A 10,304-nucleotide genomic window follows, 5' to 3' on the forward strand; every position below is an offset into this window, starting at 1 on the left:
ATCAGCAGCCGCCTGCTGTCAATGTTAACAGTTGAATATAACTCTCATCATTCTCCCCTGCTTGCACTGATCACCGGTAGCGCAGTGGAGAATGTTGAGAGCTGTCTTCAGCACACGGGAACAGCGCTTACTGTACCGCTTCTTCCCAGGCACCAATGCATGTCACATGGATGACATCCCTGTGTATCATCCGAGTGCACGTGTGAGGGACATTTTGCACCCTTGCTGCTGGTAATAATCGTACATGTCCACGGCCCGTGGAAACACACTGACATGTGCACAGACCCATTCACATTATTATTATTATTTATTATTATACATGAATGGGTTTACGTATGTAAGTGTCTCTGGTACTTGTGAAAAATGTCAACACATGTACCGGAGACAGGGGAGTCTGAAAGAGGCATAAGGGAGTATTTAAAGGTGATCTTTCACTGGATTTTTTCATTTAAAAACAACATTCCAACTTCCCCCCCGAAACCGACAACATATATTTATTGCTATTTTTATGCCCTTCCTAACAAGTCCTTTTTATACATAGTTATATAACTTTAAAAAAGACCAGGGTCCATCATTTATACACCAATTATACATTTCATCACTAAATGATCTATAACCCACAATGCTATGTGTACATACAATCCTTTGTACTGACTACACATATATTTATATATGTAAATGAGATCCCCTCTGAGACGTCTTTTTTCTACTCTAAACAAGCCCAACTTTTCCAACCTCTCCTCATGAGAGACCTTCCATGATCCATCCCTTGTAATAATCTAGTTACCCGTCTTTGAACTTATTCTAACTTCTGAATATCCTTTTTAAAATGTGGAGCCCAAAACTGGATCCCATATTCTAGATGTGGCCCCAACAGTGATTTATAGAGGGGCAACCATACGTTTGGATCGTGGGATTTTCTCTCTTTTTACACATGCTAAAATCTTGTGTTCTTTTACAGCTGACATTGAGTACTGCTGCTCAGCTTACTTGTAACCAGAATCCCCAGGTCCTTCTCCTTTTCTGTAACTATGAGTATACTCCCATTTACTGTGTATGCAGCAATAGGATTACTCCGTCCTAGGTGCATTACTCTACATTAATCTACATTGAACCTCATTTGCCAAGTGTTTGCCCACTAAGACATCTTATTCAGATCGTTGTGCAATATTGTAATGTCAAGGTCAGATTTTAATACTCTACATAGTTTGGTGTCATCAGCAAAGACTGACACTTTACTCTCAATAGAATCCACAAGGTCATTAAAAAAGAGGTTAGAGAGAATCAGTCCTCGCAGATGCCTGTGGTCCCTACTGCTACCAGTATAGATCCCTGTGGTCTTCACTATTCCCAGTAGAGATCCCTGGGGTCCCCACTGCTCCCAATACAGGTCCCTGGGGTCCCCACTGTTCCCAATACAGATCCCTGCAGTCCCCAATGCTCCCAGTACAGATCCCTGCGGTACCCCACTACTGACTACATCCCACTTAGAGAACATACCATTTATGATGACTCTTTGTTTCCTGTCATTTAGCCAATTCCTTACCCATCTGCATATAGTTTCCCCCAGTCCTTGCTTCTGTAGCATCAGTATAAGGCTGTTATGTGGAACTGTATCAAAGTCCAGATAAATCCCATCAGCCACATTACCTACATCCAGACTCACCTCCTCATAGAAACCTAACATGTTGGTGAGACATGACTTATTCTTCGTGAATCCATGCTGGTTGTCCCTTATTATAGTACTAGATGGTGGCCCGATTCTAACGCATCGGGTACTCTAGAATATGCATGTCCACGTAGTATATTGCCCAGTCCCGTAGTATATTGCCCAGTCATGTAGTATATTGCCCAGCCACGTAGTATATTGCCCAGCCACGTAGTATATTGCCCAGCCACGTAGTATATTGCCCAGCCACATAGTATATTGCCCAGCCACATAGTATATTGCCCAGTCACGTAGTATATTGCCCAGCCATGTAGTATATTGCCCAGCCACATAGTATATTGCCCAGCCACATAGTATATTGCCCAGTCACGTAGTATATTGCCCAGCCACGTAGTATATTGCCCAGCCACGTAGTATATTGCCCAGCCACGTAGTATATTGCCCAGCCACGTAGTATATTGCCCAGCCACATAGTATATTGCCCAGTCACGTAGTATATTGCCTAGCCACGTAGTATATTGGCCAGCCATGCAGTATATTGGCCAGCCACGCAGTATATTGGCCAGCCATGCAGTATATTGGCCAGCCACATAGTATATTGGCCAGCCACGTAGTATATTGCCCAGCCACGTAATATATTGCCCAGCCACGTAGTATATTGCCCAGTCACGTAGTATATTGCACAGCGACGGAGTGTACAGCACAGAGCCACGTAGTATATTGCCCAGCCACGTAGTATATTGCACATCCACGTAGTATATTGCACAGCCACGTAGTATATTGCACAGCCACGTAGTATATTGCCCAGCCACGTAGTATATTGCCCAGCCACATAGTATATTGCACAGCGACGGAGTATACAGCACAGAGCCACGTAGTATAGAGACTTAAAATAAAAAATAAACATATACTCACCTTCCAAAGGCCAGTTGAAGTCCTGCTATACTCGCCATCCGCCGCCTTTCCCGCTCCTCGCGACGCTCCGGTGACCGTCCCATTGCAAGCGGCAGCTTCCGGTCCCAGGGCTGGTATGAACAGGACCTGTGATGACGTCGCGGTCACATGATCGTGACGTCATGGCAGGTCCTTGTCGCATACAATCCTTGCCACCGGAATCTGCCGCTTGCATGGAGCGGTCACCGGAGCGTCGTGAGGAGCGGGAAAGGCGGCGGATGGTGAGTATAGCAGGTTTTCTGTTTTTTTTAATTATTTTTAACATGACATATTTTTACTATTGATGCTGCATAGGCAGGATCAATAGTAAATAGTTGGGGACACACAGGGTTAATAGCAGCGGTAACGGAGTGTGTTACACCGCGGCCCATTACCACTGCCATTAACCCTGTGTGAGCGGTGACTGGAGGGGATTATGGAGTGGGCGCCAGGCAGTGAGTGCAGGGCAGTAGGGGAGGGACTAATCGGACTGTGCTCGTCGCTGATTGGTCGTGGCAGCCATGACAGGCAGCTGCTGAGACCAATCAGCGACGCGGGATTTCCGTTACGGAAGTTGAGGACAGACAGACGGAAGTACCCCTTAGACAATTATATATATAGATTATCTACACTATATCCCTGCAGGTCATCTCTGGCAAAGCTCAGCAAGCCTGGTGTACGCACCCTGGCTTCATTGGCACACAGCGCATGTCCTGAGAGGCAGCGGTGACTGAGGACACAGCAGCTATTAGTGCCAGCTTGTTGCAAATCTCTGCCTCCTTTGCAATGTGTAATAAGTCAGGTGCACGTACCCCGCCTACATTGGCGCAATACACATGACGGGGAACGCAGGACTCAGCCAGCTGACGTCACCACTGCCTCCCTGGCCATGCACAGAGTACCAATGAAGTCAGGGTGCTTACACCCAGCTTACTGTACATTGCCAAGGACGCAGAGATTTGCAGCCGGCAGTGACGCCGCTCTCACTAACCATGTGTTACTCACACGCTCAGGGGCATAATAATATGAATAGTGGGATGATTAGTCCGAAGAAAACAACGCCCATATTGCAAGTGCAGCTTTAAAATTGTAGAAATTAATAAAACAATTTAAAAGGCTAGTTAGGAGGGGTATAAAGATAGCAATAAATAATAAAAAATCCAGAAAGAAATCCTCTTAAAAACTCAGTTGGTGGATGTGGATTGTAAAAAATTGTAAAAAAAAAAATACTGTCCACTAATCGGTCAGCCCCTTCTTTAAAACTGTATTACCTATTGTAGAATAAAGTCTGGCACTATGACAATCTTCACAGAATACAAGGCGCCAAGTTCATGAATTTGGCTCATCTTCTGAGCACAACGCCAGTATCCATTTCTGGCATTCAAAGCTACATAATTGGATGGGTGGCGTGATCACGCCTTGCCCCAAGCTCCTTCCATTTTGGTGAAGTTGATCCAAACTGGCAAAAATTCGCTACATTTTAGAGCAACTTTGCATTTTCGCCAACATTTTTCAACTTTTCAAAGCTTTAACGCCACTCTCCTGGTACAAATGCTTGGATGAATGTGCCCCAATGTAAACTCGCCTCCTGCACTGGCTATGTAGGCACTGGATGGGCAACCACTTCTAGGCTGCTTGTGTCACGCTTCTCTTGGCGAGCCTATTAGTGACAATATGACAAAGTGGCGTGAGCGTTGGGCGATCCAGCGCCGTTCACGCATCTACAGCTTGCTTTTTGGGATTTGTAAAAACTACGTCATCAGTGTTTTGGATCTGATCGGTGTTTGGCCACTGGACCATCAGTGACTTCATGCATGGATATACAGGTCCTTCTCAAAAAATTAGCATATAGTGTTAAATTTCATTATTTACCATAATGTAATGATTACAATTAAACTTTCATATATTATAGATTCATTATCCACCAACTGAAATTTGTCAGGTCTTTTATTGTTTTAATACTGATGATTTTGGCATACAACTCCTGATAACCCAAAAAACCTGTCTCAATAAATTAGCATATTTCACCCATCCAATCAAATAAAAGTGTTTTTTAATAACAAACAAAAAAACCATCAAATAATAATGTTCAGTTATGCACTCAATACTTGGTCGGGAATCCTTTGGCAGAAATGACTGCTTCAATGCGGCGTGGCATGGAGACAATCAGCCTGTGACACTGCTGAGATGTTATGGAGGCCCAGGATGCTTCAATAGCGGCCTTAAGCTCATCCAGAGTGTTGGGTCTTGCGTCTCTCAACTTTCTCTTCACAATATCCCACAGATTCTCTATGGGGTTCAGGTCAGGAGAGTTGGCAGGCCAATTGAGCACAGTAATACCATGGTCAGTAAACCATTTACCAGTGGTTTTGGCACTGTGAGCAGGTGCCAGGTCGTGCTGAAAAATGAAATCTTCATCTCCATAAAGCATTTCAGCCGATGGAAGCATGAAGTGCTCCAAAATCTCCTGATAGCTAGCTGCATTGACCCTGCCCTTGATGAAACACAGTGGACCAACACCAGCAGCTGACATGGCACCCCACACCATCACTGACTGTGGGTACTTGACACTGGACTTCAGGCATTTTGGCATTTCCTTCTCCCCAGTCTTCCTCCAGACTCTGGCACCTTGATTTCCGAATGACATGCAAAATTTGCTTTCATCAGAAAAAAGTACTTGGGACCACTTAGCAACAGTCCAGTGCTGCTTCTCTGTAGCCCAGGTCAGGCGCCTCTGCCGCTGTTTATGGTTCAAAAGTGGCTTTACCTGGGGAATGCGGCACCTGTAGCCCATTTCCTGCACACGCCTGTGCACGGTGGCTCTGGATGTTTCCACACCAGACTCAGTCCACTGCTTCGTCAGGTTCCCCAAGGTCTGGAATCGGTCCTTCTCCACAATCTTCCTCAGGGTCCGGTCTCCTCTTCTCGTTGTACAGCGTTTTCTGCCACATTGTTTCCTTCCAACAGACTTACCATTGAGGTGCCTTGATACAGCACTCTGGGAACAGCCTATTTGTTGAGAAATTTCTTTCTGGGTCTTACCCTCTTGCTTGAGGGTGTCAATGATGGCCTTCTTGACATCTGTCAGGTCGCTAGTCTTACCCATGATGGGGGTTTTGAGTAATGAACCAGGCAGGGAGTTTATAAAAGCCTCAGGTATCTTTTGCATGTGTTTAGAGTTAATTAGTTGATTCAGAAGATTAGGGTAATAGGTCGTTTAGAGAACCTTTTCTTGATATGCTAATTTATTGAGACAGGTTTTTTGGGTTATCAGGAGTTGTATGCCAAAATCATCAGTATTAAAACAATACAAGACCTGACAAATTTCAGTTGGTGGATAATGAATCTATAATATATGAAAGTTTAATTGTAATCATTACATTATGGTAAATAATGAAATTTAACACTATATGCTAATTTTTTGAGAAGGACCTGTATTAGCTTCTTCTTTCCATAAGGCTGCCGTCACACAATCAGTATTTGGTCAGTATTTTACCTCAGTATCTGTAAGCCAAAACCAGGTGAGGAACAATCCGGAAAAGTATAATAGAAACATATGCACCTCTTCTGTATTTATCCCCCACTCCTGGTTCTGGCTGACAAATTACCACGCCAATCACCCATGCCATCCCATTGCTGTCTGTAAGGTCATGGACTTGTATGGGTGATTGGGATCATTCTTCCAGACGTATGTATGACATGTGAATGAGGCCGTATCACGCACACCCCCCGGCCATACCGTGGTCCTGACCTAAACCCTACGTATTACATAGGGGAACGCGTGTGCTACCTTAGGGAACGCATTCGGTCCCTTTGGATATGGGAAACAAGTAAAACGTAAACATTAAAGAAAAAAAAAATATTTCTATAAAAAAAAAGAAGAAATGCTCAAGTCCCCGAGATACCAGAAAACAATAACGGAGCCGCCAGCACGGCTTTCCCCACAGTACTGAGGAGAGAAAGACATGATGAGGGGATGAAATAACGTACAGATGTCAACAGAGGTAGACTTTGGTTTACTTTTATCATTTTATGGATGAAAATGAAATGAAAACAGCTGCACAATGGAGATAAAAGAAAGCAGGTATAAAATGAGATGAAAGTGAAGAAGAAAAGGAAAATAATAAAAGACCAAAGCGCAGCTGAAGGGTCCAGGAGACGGGGGCTTCTCCCAGCATGCAGTGCGCGGCGGGGCTGCCGCTGCGGGCCACAGACACAGGTAGATCACCATAGGTGTAGGCCCCGCACATCACTGCTCCCATTGTGTCCTCTCCTCACTCCTCCGCCGCTCTCCTCGGCCTCCACACCCGCACATACCTGCCTGCCTGCTTGTCTGCAGCCAGGACCTGCTCTCGGTCTCCACTAACACCTTTCTCCGCCACCCGGGAGCGGAGAAGATCCCGAAAGACGCCAAGGCTCCTAGTGCGCATGCGTGAGGGACCACACAAGGAGCGCACTGCGCACTGCTCACGGTTCGGGCGGTTACCTGGGTAACCGGGATGCTTGATATGGCGTCATGTAAAAATATCAGGCAGCCATGATTGACCAGGGAACAGAGTGGGCTGGGGAGGAGCTGCGTCCATCAGAGGGGCTACATGGATGGAGGCACAGAATGGTGGCTGGTATGGGGGGAAGCAGGAGCCATGGCTTACCACAGGAGACCTGTCCCAGCTCTGGTCAAGGTGATCAGTCATTGATGGCTGTCTTCATGGTGTACGAAACCAAACTGCGCCTTACTCCCCCTCCTCAGGTCCAGCGCTGAGTCGGCTGCCCATGGCGTCTGTTACTGTCTGCAGAGCTGATGTCACCTCAGCCGCTACCGGCGTCCGAGCTGACTGATTGGCTGCAGTCAATAACAGACTGAGCCGCGGAGGATACTCGGCCCTGGACCTGAGGAGGGGGAGTAGAGTGCTTTTTTAGGGGATTGTGTCTTACGCAAACTGTATCTGAGGTCTAGAGGTTTCTGAAAGTGGAAAACTCCTTTACCCCTCCATGACATGCGCCGTACATGTACGGCGCAAGTCGTCAGCAGGTGTATGGAGCAGAGTGCGCTCATCCCATGCCCGGCAGGTAACTGGCTAACAGTGAAGGGGTTAAACCTGATGCTATGGGTGATCGCGGGTTGCTATGACAGCAGGGGGTCTGTTGAAGACCTCCATACTTGAGATTGCGGCCCTCCCGTGACACCCGGCCTGTGGCCCGTAACTTAATGAGCTCTACGAGAGCTTGCTTTTTCGCATTCTGTGTTGCTAATAATTTTGGGGTACATTCGAAGTTGTAGGGGGAAGTTCGGCGACCGAAAAAACAGCAATTTTATCATTTCACTTTTATTAATTTCTTTATGGCATTTAACATATAGTTTAAATAATTTTATATTTTGATAGATTTTTACAGACTCAACAATACAAAATATGTTTTTTCTTTTCTTTGATCTGAGGAAAAAAAGGGATGACTTAACGTTTTATATATTTTCTACATTTTTCTTAAACTTTTTTATTTTTACTTTACCTATTTTTTTAGTCCCCTTAGGGAGCTTGAACCTGCGGTTGTTTGATTAATTACTATATATACTGCAATGCTAGAGTATATAGCGTAAACAATGGCCTGTGACACGGACATCACAGAGAACCAGGGTGACAATTGGGGTCTTCAGCAGGTCCCCAGTTTCCATGGTAACCTGTCAGCTTCCAATGATAGCACCGTAGAGGACAAATGAAAGCCCATCCATGCACACTATTTAAATGCTGCCATCAGTAATTGATAACGTAATCTAAATGGTTTAACTGCAGCTGTGATCACTACGGTCACAGGCAGATGCTGGCTGTGCCACACAGCTAGTATCTGCTGATTATAGAGCAGGCTCAACTGCTGAGCCCAGCTTTGTCACACAGCTAGCATCTTCTGATTATAGAGCAGGCTCAACTGCTGAGCCCAGCTGTGTCAGACAGCTAGCATCTGCTGAGTATACAGCAGGCTCAACTGTTCAGCCCGGCTGTGTCACATGGTATAGAGTGGGCTCAGCTACTGAGGCTGGCTGAGTCACACAGCTGGCATCTGCTGGGTATAGAGCAGGCTCAACTGCTCAGCTCTACTGTGTCACACAGTTAGCATCTACTCGGTATATAGCGGGCTCAGCTGCTGAGGCCGGCTGTGTCACACAGCTAGCATCTGCTGGGTATAGAGCAGGCTCAGCTGCTGAGCCTGCCTGTGTCACACAGCTAGCATCTGCTGGTTATAGAGCAGGCTCAGCTGCTGAGCCCGGCTGTGTCACACAACTAGCATCTGCTGGGCATAGAGCAGGCTCAGCTGCTGAGCCTGGCTGTGTCACACAACTAGCATCTGCTGGGTATATAGGAGGCTCAGCTGCTGAGCCTGCCTGTGTTATACAGCAGGCTTAGCTGCTGAGCCCGCTGCATATACTCAGCATACTCAGCACACAACTGGTGAGGAAAATGTACTGTACACCACAAGACATTAAGAGGTTAAAGGGGGATCTTTCACACTTTAGTAAAAGTTCCCATTAGAACACAATGCTGATAAAAGTAGCTATATTCACCGTATGAACTGCCATCTGCTCTATCACTGCCGTTCAAATAGTTTCTGCCCAGGCAGAAGAAATGAAGCCTGGACCACCAGCTAACTGACCTGTAGGTTCAAGTCCTCTAATGGAACTAACAAATATGAAAAAAAGTTAAAACCACTCCATGTAAATAGAAAAAAAATATATAAAAAAATAGAAATATTTGGTATTGCTGTCTGTAAGGCCATGTTCACACCATCCTTTTTTTCATGCGGAATCGCCGCGATTTTCCCGCTGCGGGTCCGCAGCTGTTTTCCATGCAGGGTACATTACAATGTACCCTATGGAAAACAGGAACTGCTGTGCCCACATTGCGGAAAATCGCGAAAAAAGCCGCGCTGAATAGCCGCGGTAAAAAAGAAGTACCATGTCACTTCTTTTTGCGGAACTGCAGCGGTTCTGCACCCATAGACCTCCATTGTGAGGTCAAACCCGCAGTAAAACCCGCAGATGAAAAAATATCTGTGTGTTTTCTGCGGTTTGTGGTGCAGAACCGCTGCAGTGTGGCTGCCCCCCCGTGCTCCAATCCCACCCCCCCATGCTCCGATGCCACCCCCCCGTGCTCAGACGCCCCCCCCCCCGTGCCCTCATCTCCCCCCCTTATACTTACCCGGCCTCCCGGTGTCCGTCCGGCCGTCTTCTCCCTGGGCGCCGCCATCTTGCAAAATGGCGGGCGCATGCGCAGTGCGCCCGCCGAATCTGCCGGCCGGCAGATTCGTTCCAAAGTGCATTTTGATCACTGAGATATAACCTATCTCAGTGATCAAAATAAAAAAAATAGTAAATGACCCCCCCCCCCCCCCCTTTGTCACCCCCATAGGTAGGGACAATAAAAAAATTAAGAATTTTTTTTTTTTCCACTAAGGTTAGAATAGGGTTAGGGGTAGGGTTAGGGGTAGGGTTAGGGGTAGGGTTAGGGGTAGGGTTAGGGGTAGGGTTATGGTATTTTCAGCCATTTTAACCCTAAAAAACTTCCTAGAAAACACACAGACTCTGCATAGAAAACTGCATAAAAAAACGCATCAAAAAAGCACCAAAAAAAGGACCTGCGTTTTCTGCCAAGAGCTGCGGTTTTTAGTCCTGAAAAAAAGGAGGGAAATCAGGAACGTGTGAACATAGCCT

At 46.2% G+C, this 10,304-nt stretch overlaps 1 protein-coding gene across 1 annotated transcript in view; it reads right to left on the bottom strand.

Annotated features, from left to right (window-relative positions):
• Positions 1-7,038, bottom strand: part of LOC138665405 (zinc finger protein 585A-like) — a 129,810-nt gene extending 122,772 nt beyond the window's left edge. Inside the window, exon 1 of the mRNA XM_069752852.1 lies at positions 6,920-7,038. The gene's annotated coding sequence lies outside the window, so the exon portion shown is untranslated. The remainder of the gene's footprint in view (positions 1-6,919) is intronic.
• Between the last annotated feature and the right edge of the window lie 3,266 nt (positions 7,039-10,304).

This window comes from Ranitomeya imitator, chromosome 2 (assembly GCF_032444005.1).
Source record: "Ranitomeya imitator isolate aRanImi1 chromosome 2, aRanImi1.pri, whole genome shotgun sequence".
Taxonomy (NCBI): Eukaryota; Metazoa; Chordata; class Amphibia; order Anura; family Dendrobatidae; genus Ranitomeya; species Ranitomeya imitator.